General features: G+C 45.1%; 1 protein-coding gene and 1 long non-coding RNA gene across 3 annotated transcripts in view; one reads left to right on the forward strand and one right to left on the reverse strand.

Annotated features, from left to right (window-relative positions):
- The window catches only part of SLC24A3 (solute carrier family 24 member 3), a 184,218-nt gene that overhangs the window by 89,751 nt on the left and 72,350 nt on the right, over window positions 1-22,117 (reverse strand). The window lies entirely within an intron of this gene.
- On the forward strand, window positions 11,121-20,677 carry LOC310767324. Its single transcript, XR_014550869.1, has 2 exons — window positions 11,121-13,355; window positions 20,340-20,677. It is a non-coding gene; the product is annotated as an uncharacterized lncRNA (long non-coding RNA).

Raw genomic sequence — 22,117 nt, forward strand, 5'->3', positions numbered from 1 at the left:
AAGAGCTAAAGAAAATGTTCAAACAAAATTTTGTTAAGAAAACAGAACCTTTTTTATTGGGGATAATAGATACAGATATAGCCAGAAAAAATAAGAAAATATTCCTTCATGCTACAGGGGCTGCGAGAACACTAATTGCCCAAAATTGGGAAAAAAGAAATAATACCGACAAAAAAAGAATGGCAGCACAAATTATTTGACACTATTGAATTGGCTAGACTGACAGAGGCCCAAGCAAAAATTTCAAAAAGAATGGGAAAAGTATAGAGAATAACTTAAAAAGCAATGCCTTCAAATTAATACCTGGACTTGTTTCGATTAACCTCTGCAAAACAAATTATGGTGTAAAAGCTAAAAATAGAAAAAAGGGGGGGGGGGTAAAAAACGAAATAAGAAGGAAACAGTTTACCAAAAATGAAAATAGAACTGTGCTGAAGATGAAGGAAGTCAATTGGAAGAAAAGAAGAACTGAAATATGGTGTGTGGGTGTTTGCGTGTATAGTTTATTTGTTTTGTATAAGCTTCTGTATATTACAGTGGTACCTTGGGTTACAGACGCTTCAGGTTACAGACTCCGCTAACCCAGAAATAGTACCTCAGGTTAAGAACTTTGCTTCAGGATGAGAACAGAAATTGTGCTCTGGCGGCGCGGCAGCAGCAGGAGGCCCCATTAGCTAAAGTGGTGCTTCAGGTTAAGAACAGTTTCAGGTTCAGAACGGACCTCTGGAACGAATTAAGTGCTTAACCCAAGGTACCACTGTACTTTGACATTGTTTTTTCTTTTTCTTTTTACGTTTTTGTTTTTCGCTACTTGTTTATTATTATTATTTTGTTTAGTCTTATGAGTGTGTGTGTTTGTGTTGTAAAAAAACTTAATAAAAAAATAGCAAGTGGCAGCATTAGATCATTGGGTTGGCCTGCATCTTTCCTAGTCATGTCTTTATAGAATATTAAAAGACTTTAGCTTTGTCAGACCTATATCAAATCATATGTGTTCCAAATCCGAAGCAAGGTTCCAAACTCTCCAAGTGTCCCTCTTTTCCAGGGATAGTCCTGGAATTATGAAAGCCACCCCAGCTTCCGATTTGATCCCAGAATGTCCCTATTTGCCCTGCTAGCTGCCAGTCCCAAGGAGGATGAGTATCCTGAACAGCAGTGGCAGAGGCGGCTGTGAGGAAGCATCCTGTTGCGTCTCCACGGCCACGGCTGCCAGCCTCCTCCTTTGAGCCAGGAGGGGAGAAGCTGCCACCGCCAAGGCCCAGCCTTGGGTGACACACCAGCTCTGAGGTGGGCAGGAAGAACGTGGATGAGGAGAGGAGCGCAAGAAGTCTGGATTAAAAACAGCAACAACACTTTGTGTGTCCACGTCAAATCTTGCCCCTTTCTAAAATGTATTTATTGGGGTGTTTCTTTGTGTAAATCTGCCAAAGAATAGAATAGGGATGAAAGGGTTTTCTCAGGGCGATGGAGAGCGTGTGTGCTTGCCCCATTGGTGCACTCATGTTGACACTCGCCTTTCTTCTGATAGGAAAGGAGATGATAGAAAATGGGGGGTCAAGGAGGGTCAGTGGGAGGGAAAGTGAGAAATGTCCCTATTTTCATCTGAGGATACTACGCCCTTGGCACAACAACATTTTCAATAAACTTCTTTTTAAGTTGTTCATAGAGTTTCAAGGAATGACTGAATAGAGGAAAGGAAAGGGGTTTCCGGGGAAATCGTGAGAAATGTCCTGGTGAATCAGATGGAAGATTTATCTTGTCTTATCCTCCATGAATCCAAAACTATGCTGTTCAAAGAATCTCTCAAGAAATAAACTGGAAGGGACCCCAAGAATCATCTAGTCCAACCCCCTGTGATGCAGGAATCTCAACATGAGGCCCCAAATCCAATTTGAAATCATCCTGGACCCTGCTTAGCTTTGCAAATGTGCTAGCAGTTTTATTGCTACTCTTTTGACATGAGAAGAAATTTAGGGGCAAGGCAGTTATGTTACAGGATGAATATTAACCACAATGGGGGTTGGGGGAAGCTTGAGGATGCTTTAAAAAAATCCAGGATTGGAAAACTGGGTTAGATACCATAAACCTGCCTCTTTGACCATATGTTCTTGAAGGAATAAAAAAAGCTCTTGTGTAATCAATCTTATCCTGGAGAAGCCTATTTTTCATGAGGCTCTAATTGAACTTTCCTTCTCTCTTTTAAGAAGCTATTACTGACGTCAAGGTCCCACAGACTCGCAGGGAGGGCGTACTTAATTGAAAGAAAGACATGGAGGCAGCACTACAAAACTGCTAGCTCACTTCTCTGCACTTTGTAACAAATACTATATGCTGCTATGAATAAAAGAGAAAATGTGACTGAATGAAGCAGATTAGATTGTTAGTGGCTGACTGCCGTTTGTTTGTTCTGAAAGAAAGGCAAGTCCAGATCTTATACAGTGGCACCTCTGGGTGAGAACAGGATCCGTTCCAGAGCCCCATTTGTATCCTGAAGCGAACGCAACCCGCACCTGCGCGTCTGTGGGCCGTGATTCGCCGCTTCCGCGCAGGCACGTGACGTCATTTTGAGTGTCTGCACATGCGCGAGCGGCAAAACCCAGAAGTAACGCGTCCCGTTACTTCTGGGTCGCCGTGGAGAGCAACCTGAAAATGCTCAACCTGAAGCTACTTCAGCCCGAGGTATGACTGTACTTCCATATCTACACTTCAAACTCATTATTAGAGATTATTCATGGTTTTCTTCAGCCCACAAACATATTTACCTCTATGACCAAGTGTAGTTGGAAGGGATCTTGAGGGTCATCTAGTCCAAACCCCTGCATCACAGGAATCCTGCCCACAGCCACCCCTGCCTGGGCTCAAACCACCAACCTTCTGGTTAACAGCCAGATGCACTGACCCAGGACCCAAAAGAAGCAACAGCAACTTTCTATAGCCCTTTCCTGTTTGATCACCTGGGGATTTTCAGGGTTGAGGTTCTCTCCCCTTTTCCCAGTTAGATTTATGATAGGCACTAAGCCACTTTTGTCAGAATGAAGTGCAAATATATTTGGACTGGGTTGGGTGATATCCGGTTTTCAACATCACAATATATCACCAGCTAAACATCACGTTATTTTGATATATCACGATATCTGAAATAAGGCTGGAGCTATGTGGAGGTGAACGTGGTAATATCCTTGGCAACTGCTGCTTCTTATGGGTCCAATTCAAAAACTGCTAAAATTTTACTTACCTTTAACGTATTGCTACAACTGCTATGTTATAGTACTATTGTAGCAATAATGTTTAAATTAGCACATTTTCTCTAAAATTAAAGTAATATATATCAAAGGTAAGGTGAGAGAACGTTCCCTAAAAATTTAATTACATTACTAAACAAGAAAAAAAGCCAATTCATTGTCACACTTTTAGCTATTCAAATATAATTCACCACTGAGTCTTCTACATCCCATACCAGTTAGTTGATTGATTGACAGTGCACCCAAAATTTCACATTTAATATCAATATATTGATTTGTTATTAATAATAACAAATGTGTGAGAAATCAAAGGGGTGGGGGGAAGAATTGAGAAGAGTTCTAGGGTAGGGAGTGGGACTGGAGGAGAAAATGGGGGGCATAACGAGGGGGGCGGACACAGATGCAGATGGAGGGAAAGGGAAGAGGCTCAAAAGGCAGAGCAGGGCCCTTTTTTCTTTAACTCTGAAGCAACTTGCAAGCCAGCAAGCATCTGGAGAGCGTATTTCGAGAGGAGTGCATTTCCCTCCTGCTCCTACTGGGGAGGGGAGTGCCGGAAGTATGGGGCTGGCAGCGTAGGCTGGGTTAATACGAAACCTCTGGGCTGCTTCTTCCTCAAAAGAAAGGCATACATAATCAACACAGGGGGTCCCCCACTTTTATTCTGAAGCAAGTCCCAAGCCAAGCATCTGGGGGGGGGGGAGTTCCACGGACAACTAACAAAAGGCTCCAAGCATCAGTTGGCTTTACAAATCTGAGCACACCAACAAATGGGGTGGGGAGACAGACAATCACATGGGGGGGGAGGGGGAGAGAAGGTGGAGCAAGGAAGGAAGCAATTTGCAGAGCGAGGCAAAGGGGAGGGGAGAGACGAAGCCGCATCACACACTTCCAGCCAAACATCTGCCAGCTGCAGACAATCGGGAGGCAGGGGAGACTGTGTAGCTATGGCAGGGGGAAGCTACCCCTTCCTGAAAGATCTGTTTCTCAAAGAGGCAGCGATTTTTGCTTAGCCCGTAACCGGTTTTTGTAGCTGTTTGTAGTGATGGCAAGGGAGAGCTTTTTCAGCAGCCTGCTGGCAGGCAAGAGTTGACTGAGGCAGAGTTAGCAAAGGCTGCACACACAGCAAGAAGCACACGCTTCCCGGTTTTTCCAATATTGTGATTTTTTAATACCACGCACATGATTTGTGATATATTGAAAGGTCATTTTCAAAAAACAAACAGTTATCACAATTTGATTTAAAATATTATCAGACAATATATCAATTTATAGCACAGCCCTAATTTGGACTGGTAATTTGATACTGCTAAATTTATTCTTCTGTACCTCTTATCAGGTGCTTTGAGTTTCCTTCAGGAAAGTAACTTAAATGGAAACCATTGCAGTGATACCTTGGTTCTCGAATTTAATCTGTTCCGGGGGTCCATTTGACTCCTGAAACGGTTTGAAAACCAAGGCGCAGCTTCTGATTGGTCAGAAGCCGCGTAAGCCGCGTTGGATGTTCAGCTTCCAAAAAACGTTCGCAAACCAGAACACACACTTTGTGAGTGTTTGTAGTATTCGGGAGCCAAGCCATTTGATTACCAAGGTACCACTGTCTACTGAGGGCAAGGCTGCATTTAGGGATGGGGGAGAAATTTGATTCAATTCACATTTAAAGCTAACCATAAAAAATTGTACTTTTTGAAACAATAGATGAACTGAAGCAGAACATCTTTCAATAGTCCCACTTCTCTGAATTTTGCAATACAGTTCTCTAGCCAATAACTGGGTACAAAAATGCATATATTAGGGTAAAGTGTGCATAACATTCTGCATTGCAAAAATGCATTAAATTTGGGAAATTTCCATTGCAAAAATGTGAGTTTTAGGCAAAATAGCATACAAAATGTGTGTATTACAAATTCACTGGTGAATTTTCATGAAGTTTTTTAAAAATAATAAATGATGTAGAAATGTGGAGAAATGAAATTAAGGTTGGAATAATGAGAAAATGAGAGAAACTGCAACCAACAGATTTGCCTCTTTCTAGGTACACATTACAAACATCATGTAAATAGTTACATATCAGTCAGGCTCTGACTCCAGAGAGCTTTCAGGGTTTATCTGGAGGCAGGCAAAGAGAGTTCTTGGCTGCCTTTCTCATTTTCTATGCCCCTCTTTAGCTCCTATTTTTTCCTGAAATTACATATGACAAGGCAGGATATGAATATATTAAGCAAATAAGACAAGTTCCATGTGATGAATGTAACATGTGGCCTTCTTACCTGTTACAACATGATTTGGAAGATTCTCTGCTTAGCAAAAGTTACTAAGAAATGCATTTCTGCCTGGGCAACTCTGGAAAGAGTGAATAATAAGGCAGACTACAACCCAACCATGCTGCCCTTCCTTGGTTAATTGCATTCCTTCAAGCTTCAGCGCTATTTTTTTCATTTTCATGCTTTTGGCTTCCACTATATATTTAATCTGCTGATTTATCCTCTGCAGCCAGAATTATCTTGCATAGTTTAAAACAGCTTCCTCATGGTATTCTTAATCACGTTTTATGTCTTGGTGGAAATGCCATTTTGAGGGCATCAAATATTATGTTATCATTACAGGTATGAAAGAGAAACAACACACTGAATCGGAGCACAGAGGCGTTTTCTGGCTGGACAGTCCAAACGAAATACACAAAAGGCCACTCTTGTTCTAGCCCTTTGTGTATAGGAAATGTGAGTGTGCCAGCCTTCTCCCCTCGTCCGTTGCTCCAGCCTTCCTGCTGCCATCCTTGGCTGTGTACATGCATAAAATCCTTGTGCCAAAAAAACGTGGTTAGCCCCCTGGAAAAAATACAAGACAACCAACCACCCAATTTTGGTTTATACACATAAGTCACATTAAGATGCACTGTCCATCTGTAGATAGCCAGCAGGGCTGGCCCACCCATGAGGTAAGGTGAGTTGACCATCTCAGGTAATAGGATTCACCAGGGCAGCAGATCCCAAAGTCAATCTTTCTTCCCTCCCTTGTTTCTGATGTAGATCTTCTCTCATCCCCCTTTCCCTGGTAAGAAGCTATTTTGGGGTCCACCTCAGGTGCCAAAATGATTTGGGCCGGCCCTGATAGCCTGGGACAGTGGAAGTGAGGCTGGTGTGCTGGGTAGCCACAAAGGGATGGTGGAAAGTATTCCAGGCAAATGCAACAGCATAGCAGAGGGCAAAAAATCTGAATTACAAAAGTGGACTCTTCATCCATCAAGACCCCTCCTTCAAACCTATTTGCTTTATGGAGCAAGATCAGTTGTGCAATGTTTTAAAGCAAGGTGTATATGAGGTGGTGCATGGGGTACAAGAAAAACAACATATAAACTGCAAATTGTGGCAAAATGCAAGTACACAATTAATATTAGAAAACAGAAGGAGGTAGAGCAGAAAATGAGGCAGAGCCAAATGATGGCATTGAGGATGGGGCATCCACGACTCATCCCTAATTATTAACATACCTGCACAGCTATTAATGTTCATATAGAACCCAATTTGTGACAATTTCCCTAGTTTGATATACTAATTAGTTTTTGCCCCATTTTATTCCCTTTTTTACCAACAGGATACCTTGCACACTGGAAAGAGAGTCTGAAGAGTATAATCCCCATATATAGCAATTGCAGCTTAATTGGGAGCATAAAAATCAATCAAGTCTCTGCAAGAGTCATGTTTAAGGTATGCATTGGTTTAAACAGGGAGCAGCACAGCAGTGCAAGAACAAACAACTCTTCAAAGTCTTATCTCCAATTTAGTTTTGTACTTCCCTCATATTCCAAAAGGTTCCTTAATGTAGGTCTTAGATTAACCTGTCATGGTTTCAGCCACTATAAAACTAAGAACAAATACATTCAGCACTCTTGGTCAACACATTTCTAAAAAGCATAATTTGTATGCTACTAAACATTAACTATGCAGTCTTATAAATGGATGATGTACATTTATCCATGAGGGGTTCTGATGAGATGTTTCTGTTTGGATTTAACATATTCCATAAGGCTAGTTGCCTGGGAAAAACAGGGGATAAGTAAATGTGCACACAGTTAAGGGTGAAATAGATCTGGACAGCCTTGGCAAACATTGTGAAGGGAATTATGATATTGGGAAAAGGACTGTTCAGGGACATTAGGCAGTGCAGGAGAAGGAATGGAGGGTTGGTGAGAAAGAAGAAAGTATTTAACATTTGCGAAGGACATCTGGTGAGGGTGTGGTGATAGAGGCAGAACAAAACAGTGAGAGGGGGCAGAGTGGTTGCAAGGTGCTGGGAGATCCAACCGTCTGCAGTGCTAAGGAGCACCCCTCACAGGAACCCCCAGGCAACACCACAGCACTGTAAGGGACACGACTGGAGGAAAGGACTGCAGGGTTGGCTCATTTTGCAAGAAAGCATACAGCCTTCAAGGGTTATCACATGCAGGAGAAAAGTTATTCCTTCCCTCCCTTATAATGAAAATGGTTTTCACCATGGTGGTTGTGCAGGTTTCAAACCCCATCCACAGGCAGCGCAAAATCAGGGTGCCCTGGGAGGAAGGACGAGCTGGAGTTGGAATCTCCTTTCTTGTAATTTGAAGCCATTGCTTCATATCCTACCCTCCAGAGCAGGAAAAAAACAAGCTTGCTCCATCTTCCATGTGACAGCCCTTCAAGTATTTGAAGATGGCTATCATATCTCCTCTCATTCTCCTTTATTCCAGGCTAAACATACCCAGTTCCCTCAAGCGTTCCTCATAGGGCTTGCTTTCCAGACCCTTGATCATCTTGGTTGCCCTCCTCTACACACGCTCCAGCTTGTCAGTATCCTTCTTAACTTGTGTTACCCTGAACGGGACACAGTACTCCATGTGTGGTCTGACCAAGGCAGAATAGAGTGATTCTTGATCAAGAGATGGGACTTTTGTTGATGCAGCCTAGAATAGCATTAGCTTTTTTTGTTGCAGAATCACATTGTTGACTCATGTTGTGGTCAAATGTTAAATGTTTGGAAAAAGTCAGAAGCCCAAGCCAGTATAAGATTCTCAACTATGTTTATTCAACATTTGTCAGTGACAACAGCTCACTCATAGGAAGACAAGAACCGAACTGACCGGACAACACAATAATAATGCTGAGCATGAACTGACCGTTGACAGTTGACAGTTGAAAGTCCATGCGCTTACTAGCTATTAGAACATTTGTCTACCAACGCTTATACGATTGGTTAGAACGCGCCTTGTAACATAAAATGTGTTAAACCCAATACATAACACTCCTCCCCCCAACTTCCTAACAAAAGGAACAAGCATAGTCATCAAGGTGTGCTGGACTTTTCCGCTCCCACTGGGACCGTCGTGGTTCCTGTGCCCAAGTGGGTAATCCCAGGAGGTTTCTCCGGTACCTACGGTCTGAGTGGGGTGGTCAGGGAGGCTGGCTCCGAAGGAGTCACTGCCGATGGAGCCACTGAGGATTCTGACCTGAAGTCACCCTGCTGTGGTAACTCAGTCACCGGAAACCCGTCTGGTTCCCACCCTGGCCTGGGCACAGAATTTCCCCAAGTACCCATTTTTCTGTCACTGCTCACTCCCAACAGGCACTTTTTCTGTTTTACCTTAAGTCCTGCCGCCTGGAAGCATTGGAGCACTATCCGTAATCTGGCGGCAAAGTCCTCTCTTGACGATGCAGCAATCAGCACATCATCGGAAAACGGCATGACTCCGGAGATGCCTTTAAGGAGACGGTCCATTAGGCTCTGAAATAACCCTAGTGCCACACTAACTCCAAACTGTAGGCGTTTGATCCTGAAAGCTCCCCTATGAGTCACATTTGTCTGGGCATCTGCGGTGGCCTCATCAACGGTTAGCTGCTGATAAGCTTGCGCTAAATCCAGCTTCCTGAAGATCTTGGCTCCAGCCAGGGTTGCTAACACGTGGCTCGCTACTGGAACCAGGTACGCGTGGTCCTGTAAGGTCCGGTTCAGGGTGCATTTGTAATCGCCACAGATATGAACTGAGCCGTCCAGCTTAACTGGTGTGACCATTGGGGTTTCCCAGGTTCCCGAAGCTACCGGCTCTAAGACCCCATGGGCAACTAAGCGATCAAGCTCCTCATCGATCTTGGGTTTAAGCGCAAACGGGACTCTACGGGCCTTGACCCAAATGGGTTGCACTGTGGGTTTGAGCTGTAGGGAAATTGGGGGTCCGTTGTACAGGCCCAGGGTTCCATCGAAGACTGATGGAAACTCCTGGCAGATCGATTTGAAATCTGCCCCAGGGGAAATCTGATTAAGCCCTGAAATACCTAAGCCTAATGGCCCGAACCATGCTAGGCCTAGAAGGCTAGTGAATGGGCCTTCAGTTATGATGAGGTTCAAATTCTTGGTGTACTTCTTAAACTGGACCTTGAAGGTGCCCATCCCGTTTAGCTGGATTCTTTTTCTCTGGAAGTCCCATAGCACTACGGGGGCTGGGCGGAGAGGAGGACCGCCATTAGGGCAAAGCTCTTTCAGAATCTTAGCAGGTATTATGGAGTAGGATGAGCCGGTATACAACTCCATAGTGCACGGGGTTCCCTCTATCTTGAGTTGTACCCTAAGCTTATTGGGCCCCAGGGACAGAAGTTGAAGAACCCTGGCTGGAGAGATGGACTGTAACTCCTCCTCTATGTAGGCCTCATGAACACGTTGCTTGGGCTGTGCTCCAGAGGTCTTGGAGCAGCGGACTTGACCAATGTGTCCAGTCTTCCCACAACGGCGACATGTGGCGTCCCGAAACCAGCATGCCCAACGCTCGTGGTTTTCTCCGCAGCTGGTGCAGGTCCCTTGAGGTGTGTCAGATGATTGCTGGTTCAACGATGCGCTCGTAGCTTGGGAGCGGTGGTGTCAGTCGGATCAATCTGAAGCTCGTGGCAGCGGCGTAGCGTGGGGGGTGCAGGGGGGGCCGGCCGCACCAGGCGCAACATCTGGGGGCGCGCGCTCGCACTCGCAGCTCTCTGCCCCCTGCTAAAATCCATGGGTTAGGGGGCGCAAATTACTTGCCTTGCCCCGGGTGCTGACAACCCATGCTACGCCACTGGCTCATGGACATCCTCATTGTGGGAATCTATGGAAGACGACCGGTCTCACTGGATGCGGTGAGTTTTCCTTTCGGTACATGGGCTATGGGCCGCCTCATGGGCGTTATCCTTCTCAAAGGCTGTGGCCATATTCATTGCTTCCATCATTGTGATGTTGTCTTTTGCCAGCAGCTTGCGGCGGAGACAGCTGTCTTGCACACCACTGATGAACCTTTCAAGAAGTTGTTCCTCAATGTCAGTGAATTGGCAATACATCGCAATCACTCGGAGCACTGTGATGTATTCACTCACTGACTCTTGCGCTTGTTGCTCTCTGTGCGCAAAGTCATAGTGGCGGTGGTTCTTAGTTGGCTGAGGCGCAAGGTGTCTTGTCATAGCCTGTGACAGCTCATCGAAAGTGCATGCCTCTATGTCCCTGGGTGCCATCAGACCTTCCAGTAGAGTGATGGTGGAACTTCCCAGCACCGTCAGTAGGATATCCACCTTGTCTGCCTCCCTAGTGAAGCCTTGTAGTCAGACATAGCTCCTTATTCGGCGGAGCTATAGTCCGGTGGCGGCCGACTTTGACTGGTGGCCATCCTTGGACCTGGAGCAGTCGCTTGTGTGATTGTGGGTGGTTGTGAAGACATGGCAGGCGTGGTCTCGTTTCCGGGACTATTTGCTAAGTCCAGTAAGCACTCCGGTGAGGTAGCGCTTACTGCAAGGCAGCAGGTGGCGGTGCTGCGGTGCGGTCTTGGGCCTCTGGCAGCCGGCGGGAGCTCACAAATCCCATCTTCGTCGCCACTGTTAAATGCTCGGAAAAAGTCAGAAGCCCAAGCCAGTATAAGATCCTTAACTACGTTTATTCAACATTTGTCAGTGACAACAGCTCACTCATAGGAAAACAAGAACTGAACTGACTGGACAACACAATAATAATTCTGCGCATGAACTGACCGTTGGCAGTTGACAGTTGAAAGTCCATGCGCTTACTAGCCATTAGAACGTTCGTCTACCAACGCTTATATGATTGGTTAGATCGTGCCTTGTAACATAAAATGTGTTAAACCCAATACATAGCATCTACTAAGACTCCTGGATCCTTTTTACATGTACTGCTGATAAGCCAAGTGTCCTCCATCTTATATTGGTGCAGCTGGTTATTCCTGCCTAAGCGTAGAGCTTTTCAGGCTGAAAGGGACGAGTGGGACTTAGAAGAACAAAAAGAAAAATCCCTTCTCATGGGCTTCATGAAGCACTTACCTAGACTTGGGAAGGTTTAAGATGGCAGCACTCATCTGACCACACCACCCATAGGAGCCAATTCCCTAGGGCTGAGGTCCAGCCCCCTACAAATTGGAATGGGCTGAGCCCCCCCCCCCCTTGAGGAGCCAGGCCTTGCTGTACCTGTGGCAGGCCATGAGAACACCCAACAGGGCTTGATGCAGGCGCAAGGGGGGGGCGCCTATGACACCACCTAAATCCACCGTACTTGAACAGTATTATTGCTTTCCACAGAAGCAGCATGCAGGTATGAGAGATTACATTTTCCCTTATTGCTCCTGCTTTGCACTCTTCTTGGGTGCTTTTGCTGGGCAGGAATAGGTGCTTGAGCTCTGTCTGTGGTTGAAGCAAGAGAAACAAAGAACATGATGAGGCAATGCAAGTAAAGCAAAGAAGAGGTGGAGTCTGAGGTGACAGGAACTGAGTTCATTCCTTGGGAAGCAGGGAAAAAAGAAGCGAAGGACAGTCGGAGCAGAGGGGAGGGCCAGGGCAAGTCACAGTAAATGTGACCTCAAAGAAATTACAGAGACTGAGAGCCCTCAGTTTCACCACCTTTCTGACTTTTTTGCTCCCTCATTCTCCAGCCCCCAATTTATTTGCTTCCAAAGCTCCTTTGTTATATCATTGCATTGTTGAACACAGCTTCATTCTGCTCCGAGGCCCTGGAGAAAAGCTTATCCCAAGTTTCTCTTTATCTTTGTTTCTCTGCTCTATATGCTTGTGCTGGGCCCAGAGAAATTATGTTTGGTTACTGCTTTTAAACTAGGAAGTCAGAATATTTCTGAATGTCGCATGGCATCCCAGCCACTCATTTAGTCACTGGAATGTTTGCAAACAGGCAAGTTGCTGGTAACAGCTTTTAACCTATTGTCATAACATATAAAAACAGAATTAAAAAATTTCTTTCAGTAGCACCTTAGACACCAACTAAGTTTGTTATTGGTATGGGCTTTCATGTGCATGCACACTTCTTCAGATAGTTGGTCTCTAAGGTGCTACTGGAATGAATTTTTAAATTATGTTTCAATTACGGCAGACCAACATGGCTGCCAGCTGTATCTAGAAATATAAAAACAGTGGCTTCTTATTTCTATATGAAGACATATTTGAAATTTAATTCAAACAATCTTTCACACCATTTGGGAAGCTCAAATATTCAGCTGCCTGATGGGAAAGGAGGAAACAGGATCATACTCTGACTTGTCCCTTACCCCACCCTGACAAGCATATTGGACTACATTTGTGAATAAGGAAACCTAGAAAAGGGTTAGAGAAGGAGCATTTTGTAAATGATCCCATCTCTGAAAAGGAAGGAGGCCTGTGCCTGTCTCATGCTCTGGAAACTCTGGGAACAAAGGAACAGTGATGAAAAGATTCTGCCATCAACTACTCCTCTGGGGATGCTCCTGTCTCTTTTGTGGCTTGCTTTGTTTAGGGGCGATGCTCTTGATGGGAGGCTGTGTTAGTGGACAGCTTTGTTGTTGTTATTATTCTCTCTGTGTAATTGCCACCCTCCTCATCCACAAGCTGTGTGCTGGACCACAACCAGCCAGGAGTCAGTGGCTGACACATCAGGCCTTATTACCCATGTTTCCTCCTTCTTCTTCTTCGGTGCTTTAATGGTTGCCAAGGAGACCTGTCAGTGCTGTCAACTGGGCAGTCTTGATTCGGGAACCCTTGAAGGTAAATCTCAGCTCAGTTGGGAATTCACCTGCTCCATGAGCAAAAGTGGAGCTTCAGTAGATTAAGTACCTCAGTCCAATGACAAAAGATCAAGGTAACAGCTGAGTAACAATTGGGTATGCACCAACTATTTACCGTATTTGTTTGTTTAATTAAATTGTCAGTTTAGACTGTAATAAGGGCACAGTAAGGGCACTGGGTGCCAGGAACAAAATCCTGTAAACAAAAAAGAGTTCAGGAGCTAAATCCTAGGAGTGATGAACCAGCAGAAGCCTAGTTTTCAGATCTACTCAAACAGCAGTGGGGTCTTGAAGGGCCCCCACTATGATATATACATAGTCTCCAATTGTCACAAAAATGCCAAGACCTTCATGAAAACCCTTAAGACATCCTGGCTTCTCACTTTGTCATGCAGAGTCCCAAATTCCCAAATGCAAGCCTGTTCTCCCCTCCCCTCAAAAAATCTCAAATCTTTCTCCACCTTTTGATTCATCGCTCCTTCCACCTCCTGGCCAGGGAAAGAGAGAAGCAGCCATTCTCATTTGCAGGCTCTTATGAGCTGCTCAGTAACACTGCACACAACAGGGAGGGTCTGCTCTGCATTCAAACCTCTTAGGTCCCTGCCCAGCTTCTTTGCATTGCTGCCTCATCTTTCATTGCCAGTTTCGTTTGGAAACCTGAAGTATCTCTGAGCCACTGCCACCTCTGTGCGTAGCGGGCATTTCCTCTTTGACTCCTGCTTCAAGAGAGATGTAGAGAGCTCTGATCCTGCAGCTTGGCTCTCTCTATGGCTTAAAACAAATCAGACTAGATTCCTAGAGAGAAAGGGGAGTGCGGAGGTGGGGAGAGGTCATCCAAAGCAAAGACACCTCCCTCCAAAGCCCCTTCTTGCCTGGCTTCTCACGCAGAAGGGCGAAAGGCATTGATCTTGTTACGAAAAAGGAGCAATGCTGCTGAGTGCTCCAGGTGGCTGGAAAGCCAAACAGGATGTTGATGTTATGGGACTGTACCGTGGGAACAAGGGACAGTCTATTATGTGCTCTGAGCACCGGATGTTAGCTCAGAGTGTCACATGACCCTGTACCAGAAGTACATGGGTGGAGTTATATTCTCTCTGCTGTTGCTGCTGAGGAGTGCAGACATGTTCTTTTCTGGAGAACCTGGAGAGTGGCCAATTCCTCTGACTGATATGGCTTGATCCCTACATATGGTAGCAGGAGCTGCTGGTTATCTGATCCATGGGAATCAGCATGAGAGGTGAGAGGTTGATGGATCGTGTGCCATCCTCTGCACCAAGGAAAGAAGATAACGTCTGCATTGCAGCCAGAAGCTGAACAGACGGCTGGACACCAAGAGGGGGTGTTTTCCAAGCATCGGAGCCCCGAAAAGGTATGCTGAATATCGGGCTAAGAGTGTGAATGCAGATTGATTTATTCTCTGGTTCACTGGAGAGCTGCGTTTGGAAAGACAGCTCTGAGAGCTAGGCTTGCATACCAGAAATTCTTGTGGTGAGATAACGAAGAAGAGGTATGCACAGTTGCTAAGCAACGACAGTCAGGACAGTGGAAAGATACTGACACCTGGGGCTGGCTCAGTCAGAGCAATGGGAAAGCGAAAAATTGTTTTGAATTCGCTTCTTTGCAAGGACAGTGAGACAGCTTGGAGATTGCCTGCCTGAGAGAGGCAGAAAAACAGCTCAAAAGAGACTTTTGGATTTTACTAGCTCGAGGGTGAAGAGCTGAGACTTGGATTCAAAATGGATGCCAAGGACAGGGGGAGGGAAGAACGGAGTTCTAATTCCCCCACTGATGTTGCTACTGGAGAGAATGCTGTAGCTTTGAACGTTGTCCAATGTTACAGTTGTGGACAGGCTGGGCATCTTCAGCGGAGCTGTAAGAAGCCACGTCAGCCGAAAGGAGCTAAGGGCCGCTCAGCAAAGCCTGAGGCAGCAGGCAAAGGTCATACCAAGTCTTCGGTGAAACCTGCAAAGGCCCTGATGGCGAAAGGAACCACGCCAGATGTTGGACACTCTTTTATAATCGATACGGGCTGTAATTTTCATATGTCCCCGCACAAAGCGCTATTTTCAACGTTTAAGAAGCAAAGCTTCGCTGTGGAACAAGCCAACGGTCAGAAGCTGGAAGCGACCGGGATTGGAACTGTGTATCTCAGGAGTCTGAACCTGACTATACACGATGTTTACTTGGTTCCTGAATTGAAGTTCAATCTGCTGAGTGTTTCGCAGATTGCAAAGAAAGGACTGAAGCTGTCCTATGATGCTGAGAGCTGCAAGATCTTCAAAGATGGAGAGTTGTATCTTTCTGCCAGAGAGAAAGATGGACTGTATTTGTTGACTTTTGAGCAAAGTGATTACATGGAATGTAATTCTGAGTCTAACTTGATTTCTCTTGCAGGTGTGACCAAAACGCGCGCCAAGAAGGTGGCCAGGGTCGACAGAGCGTTTCAGCGGGTGTATGCTGATGTGATTGGTCCTCTAGAACCATCTAGAGGCAATGCAAGATTTTATCTTGTGTGTGTGGATCATTTCTCTAACTTTGTCTGGGTTTATGTGTTAAAGAGGCCACAGGAAGCCTTGGAAAGGTTTCAGGAGTTTTGTGACAAGGTTAAAAATATGCATGATGCTAACATTGATTGTCTTTTGACAGATGAGAAGCAGATTTTTCTTTTACAGGATTTCCAGAGGTTCCTGCACAAGAAAGGGATAAGACACAAGGTTGCTGTTTCAGCGGAAGCGTGGAACAGGGGTGTCTGTGTTAGGGTGAACAAAGAATTGCAAAAGGGGATGAATGCGCAATTGCTTAGTTCACATCTGCCACATGAGTTCTGGGCGGAGTCACTCATGTCGTATTGTCATGCGTGGGTGAGAAAGGTTTCAAAAGAGTTGGGAAGTTCTCCTTTTGAGAAACTGTTCCACAGAAAACCTTCTGTTGCCCATTTCAAGGTTTTTGGGTCTCATGTGAGGACAGAAGCTCCAGGTGGAGTAAAGAATGCCAGAGGCATTTTTGTGGGATATGAAAAGGGTCTCTACAGAGTAATTTTGTCTGAATCTGGTCAGGTGATTCTCACAAAATTTCTAGAGAGTGCTCCTGAACAGGAGAGAGTGATAGTACACACATTTCCCACAGAGGACAATTCAGATGATGATGATGATTTCACAGATTACAGTGGTACTGAGAGCGACAGTGATAGCTCAGAGAGCTCAGTTGTCACAGTCATTGAGAGGAAATCTCACACAATGGATAGACCTTCACAGGTGAAGGATGAACCACTGTTTACTATTGGAACTGGTTCTCCTAAGAGTCCTGAGACTGAACCAGTGAGCAGAGAGGATCAGCACCTCTTACGCAGGTCTGAGAGAGTCACAAAGGGTGAACCACCCAAAAGGTACTCAGAAGAGTTTGCTAACTTAGCTGTTGCATGTGTTGCTGTTGTAAACAACCGAGGACAGGTTGGAGCTGTGTCTAAGTCAGAGACAAAGACACAACAGAGAGTTGCTAGCCAAGGTAATGCAGAAGCACTCATTCCTTGGAAGCCAGACAACCAGAGAGGTACACTGGGGAAACCAGTGGCGGGTAGTTCCAAGGGTGGAACTGAAACAACAGGGGAGTGTTATTTGTATAACAACTGTTTGTTTTCTTCTCTGGATCACGCTTTGCTTGCCGCAACACGCATTGATTCTTTTGGGGGAGGTTGTTACGAAAAAGGAGCAATGCTGCTGAGTGCTCCAGATGGCCGGAAAGCCAAACAGGATGTTGATGTTTTGGGACTGTACCGTGGGAACAAGGGACAGTCTATTATGTGCACTGAGCACCGGATGTTAGCTCAGAGTGTCACATGACCCTGTACCAGAAGTACATGGGTGGAGTTATATTCTCTCTGCTGTTGCTGCTGAGGAGTGCAGACATGTTCTTTTCTGCACTGCTGGAAAGACAGAAATAAAGGCATGTAAAGACATTTCTGTCTGTCTCTTTCCCCTCCCTGGGGATGGCAGGGAAGAGGGGAGGAGTGGTTGTGTTCTTCTCACGTTCGTGAGGAGGATCGGCCGATAGAGATCTGGCCTTGTCTTGCCGGGAGCCGAGACGGGGGAGATCATCAAGGAATCCAAGCCGGGGGCACCTGGAGAGTGGCCAATTCCTCTGACTGATATGGCTTGATCCCTACAGATCTGTCCCATGAGCAGAACTGGTGGGACCTTCTGAAATCTGATGAGTCTCCCCATTTTGTACATTTGGGTGAAGGGGAGTCCCAGGACAACTGGCAGAGGGGATACCTGAGAGGTAGGGGAGGCTGTAGGAGTAGCTGCTCTATCCAGGATTCACCACAGCACCAGGTTGTTGCAGTCGCTAACACATTTCTAATTTTCTCAGAAGTTTAAAACACTAAAAAAAAAGAAACTTTATGTATCCTCAGACTCAAAGGTTTGTATGCCCTTGGTTCCCCAAAATAAACATTGGGATACCTCATATCATACACCTGCACAATTGCAACAATAACAGTTACTCAAAGTTGTCATGCTTCCAAATTACTCATAAATGCATGATGACATCACACAGTCTACACACACACACACACAGAGAGAGAGAGAGAGAGAGAGAGAGTTGTGCTCATTGATTTGGGGTTTTCTTTTCCCCCTCAGGCTTCCCTGAAAGCAATACATGAATTCAAAGATTTTTGTGCTTAAAATATTGGAGTATTGTGTGTTTCTTCTAATAACTTTTGTTCTTGACTAGGAGGAAATGCTCAAGCAGTGATCATGATGTAGAATAGATGTCCCTATTTTCATCTGAGGAATATTGGAGGGTATGCAGAAGGTATCATCTTAATAGAGGCACCCACTCATATAATAATAATAATAATAATAATAATAATAATAATAATAATAATAATAATTTTTTATTTATACCCCACCCTCCCCAGCCAAGGCCAGGCTCAGGGCGGCTAACAAGCAATAATAAAAACAAGTTGAATGAATACAACTTAAAAACAAGATTAAAATACAACATTAAAATATTGAAACAATAAAATATTAAAATGCAGCAACATCACAGGAGGAGAAAGGAAAAAGAAAAAAGAAAGAGGGGGAGGGAATCAAATTGGCTCCAAGCCAAAGGCCAGGTGGAACAACTCTGTCTTACAGGCCCTGCGGAAAGAGATCAGATCCTGCCGGGCCCTGGTCTCATGAGGCAGAGCGTTCCACCAGGCCGGAGCCAGTGTTGAAAAGGCCCTGGCTCTGGTTGAAGCCAATCTAACTTCCTTAGGGCCCGGGACCACTAGGGTGTTGCTAGATATGGACCTTGAGGCTCTCCGTGGGGCAGACCGGGAGAGGCGGTCCGGTAGGTACGAGGGTCCTAGGCCATGAAGGGCTTTAAAGGTCAAAACCAGCACCTTAAATCTGACCCTGTACTCCACCGGGAGACAGTGCAGCTTGAAAAGCACTGGGTGAATATGTTCCCATGGCAGAGACCCCGTGAGGAGCCTCACTGCTGCATTCTGCACCCGCTGGAGTTTCTGGGACAGCTTCAAGGGCAGCCCCACGTAGAGCGAATTACAGTAGTCAAGCCTGGAGGTGACCGTCGCATGGATCACTGTGGCCAGGGAGGGGCGGGAAAGGTAAGGGACCAACTGCTTGAGACCAATATGTATGAGAGATGGCAGGATGGCTCCTCTATGATGGCTGCTACCATCAGTGTTTTAAATACTTGGGAGTAAAAATAGTTAATTTCCTCCAATATTGTTGCCTGATTAATCAGGGCACCTGGTTAACCAAAAGTTTTTAATTGATTAACCAATTAATTGCCTAAACACTGCAGCACTGCCATTAATGAGGCTGGATCAAGATGCACTAAAGTACTTTCATTAGGATAGCTCCAAATAAATCAATGGAACTAGACTAGCTGGCACCATTTAAGAAGAGTCTGGTCCATGCTGTGAGATCCAACAACCATTAACTGAAATAAACACAGTCATGAAAGGCACAAGTAGGCAGAGAGCAAGGAAGATATAAGGCTGTCAAGGTAGACAAAAAACAAACACATCACCAGAGCTTCGAGTTTCACAGTCTCGATATGCCCTGTGTCCTCATGAGCTTAGCGCCAGGATTCAACGCATTTTCACTGAGATCTCCTGGCAGCCTGCTTGTTTCATGAGCCATTTGTCTTTTTGTTGCATGGCCAATGCTTCACACACAATCTGCATTCCCAGCTTTTCTGTATTCCACATTTTTGCAGACATGGCACATGTCAAAAAAAGAAGCAGAACTTTCTTCATGCACATAAACACAAAGCAACTGAGGCAGGGTGTTGCCATTAGGAAAAAAAAAACTTGGCTGCACTTAAGAAGAAGAGTCCAATTAAGACTGTATTCACTCTCCCATTTGCTGTGAGTTTCCAGTGCTGGGTTTTTAATCCGTGTTCACACAGTGTTATCCAAATGTTTATATATTCTGTACTTTGTTAAAAATTACTACCGTTTGATGTGTTGTTTCTTAAACCAGCTTCACACCAACTGGAGTCCTTAATCCCTTCCTTATTAATGTCTCTCCAAGACATGAAACCTTTGCATAGGGTCAGGACATCCCCACCCATCAATGCCCCCCTGGTGTGAACACAAACAGAAACAAATATAACAGCTGGGGGGGAAGAGCTGTGAAATACACTGAAGAAACAACAACTTCACTGTGCTCTAAGGCAGTAATGTGAACACACCCTTTAATTTCACTGAAGCTTTGTTCTCATGGCCATCATATACCACACCTTGCAACTGTCCTGGGAAAACCAGGACACCCCATTTTTTCAAATGAGAGCACAGCAGCCATTTTGGGTGCTGTGATCTCACACAAACTCCCCCTGAAAAAGTGCTTTTTTCAGGGCCACCCTCTCACGTAGGTCACGTGACTCACCCAGGAGCATGACCCGGAAAACGTGCATCCTGGTTTCTGGCCTGGATATGTTGGAGGGTATGAAAATGTCATGGATGCTAAGGGTTTAGCCCTTGAAAGAGTTGTTAGTGCCAGGGGTCAGCTGTATCCTGCATGTCCATCATGCCTTTTTCTCAACAGGCTTAAGCCACAATATCTACTTCGCAGTACCAGCAGGTTTCAGAACAGTGGTGGGGAACCTGTGGCCCTCCAGATGTTGGTGGACTCCATCAGCCCGAGTCAGCACGGCCAGTGTTCAGGAATAATGGGAAGTGGAGTTCAATAACATCCAGGAAGCCAAAGGCTGTGCACCTCTGCTCTAAGAGAATAAGCCACTATTATTAACCCATGGGACTTTGGAAATATAAAGTTTTGTACAGTAATACTAGGGCTGCAAGTTTAAATCAATTAACTGAAACAATTATGGAAATAGAGCAAAGAGAACCACGTTAGGTCCTATAAATACAGTTGGCATCACCTTCAGAGGTTCGGCACACATCAGATGAAATAATGTGTTCCTGAAATATCCTGTCAAGCGGCGGACCTTTGGCAGTAGTCCTTTACCTTTCCAAGATGTGCATGAAATTGCAATGCAATAAGAAAAGCTCTCCAGAGGCTAGATAAAGTTGCTTCAATGCCACAAGCTCCGAGTTGGCCTTCAGCGAGCTAAGCCTCCATTACAAAGTACAATTTGCCCTGGATTATTTTGGTGGCGACCAATAAGCAAAAACATTTGAACTTGAGATTCTTGCACAATCTGCTGCCATACATGCACCCTGCCCCCCCCCAAGATTCACTGGGGCATCACACTCACTAGGTGAACAGTAGCCAGGTGTATTGCCTGCCCAAACTTCTGAACACTCCCTTTGTATAGGCAGATAATGTTAGAGGTTAGAGGTTTTACTACTGTCAAGAGGTCTCCAAATTTTGTTAAATAATTTTTTTTACATAAATGTTACAGAGGGGTTACAGGCAAACAGGAGTCACTGGACTTCCTTAAACATTGTTCAAATGTAATGCGTGCATTTCAGCTTGTTTTTCCTAATCCAAAGCTTGTCTCCTTTCCCCCCTTTTTTTCCTAAAAGCTGAGTTGAAGGAAATGATTCTTGGCAGCAGGTACTTTCTTTTACCTCTCCTGAATCTTCCAACATTCAGCTTTACTGGATTCCCATAACTTCTAGTGCAATGAGAAAGGGAGAAAAACTTTTCTGCATCCACCTTCTCTGTGCCATGCATACCGTATTTTTTGCTGTATAAGACTCACTTTTTCCCTCTTTAAAAGTAAAGGGAAATGTGTGTGCATCTTATGCAGCGAGTGCAGGCTGCACAGCTATCCCTGAAGCCAGAACAGGAAGAGGGATTGCTGCTTTCACTGCGCAGCGATCCCTCTTGCTGTTCTGGCTTCTGAGATTCAGAATATTTTTTTTCTTGTTTTCCTCCTCCAAAAACTAGGTGCGTCTTGTGGTCTGGTGCGTCTTATAGAGCAAAAAATACGGTAATTTTATAAACTTCTATAATGTCACCTCTTACTTGCCTATTCTCTAAACTAAAAACGCTGCAACCTTTCTTCATAATGGAGTTGCTTCTTGATTGCCTGTTACTGAAACTTTTCTAACTCTACAATATCCATTTTGAGGTGAGGCGACCAGAACTGTAAACAGCTTTCAGTCTCATGTTGGGCCATCATCTTTTCCCTTGGACAGTGTGTCATTTAACCTCCACTTCTCTGGTCATAAAACAATTGCATATGTCTCTTTCTTTGCCCTGAGAGTGCTGGGAGGCATTCCTTGCGACTAGTGCCCATGTAATAATCAGTGCTTTTTTCTGGGGTATGCAGAACTGGCACCCATCCCACCCCCCAAATGTTATGTTAAAACCAGGAACGGGGGGGGGGCAGTTAAACAACTTCCCCAAAATCC

The sequence above is a fragment of the Podarcis filfolensis genome (genome assembly GCF_964270895.1).
Source record: "Podarcis filfolensis genome assembly, chromosome: 7".
Lineage (NCBI taxonomy): Eukaryota > Metazoa > Chordata > Lepidosauria > Squamata > Lacertidae > Podarcis > Podarcis filfolensis.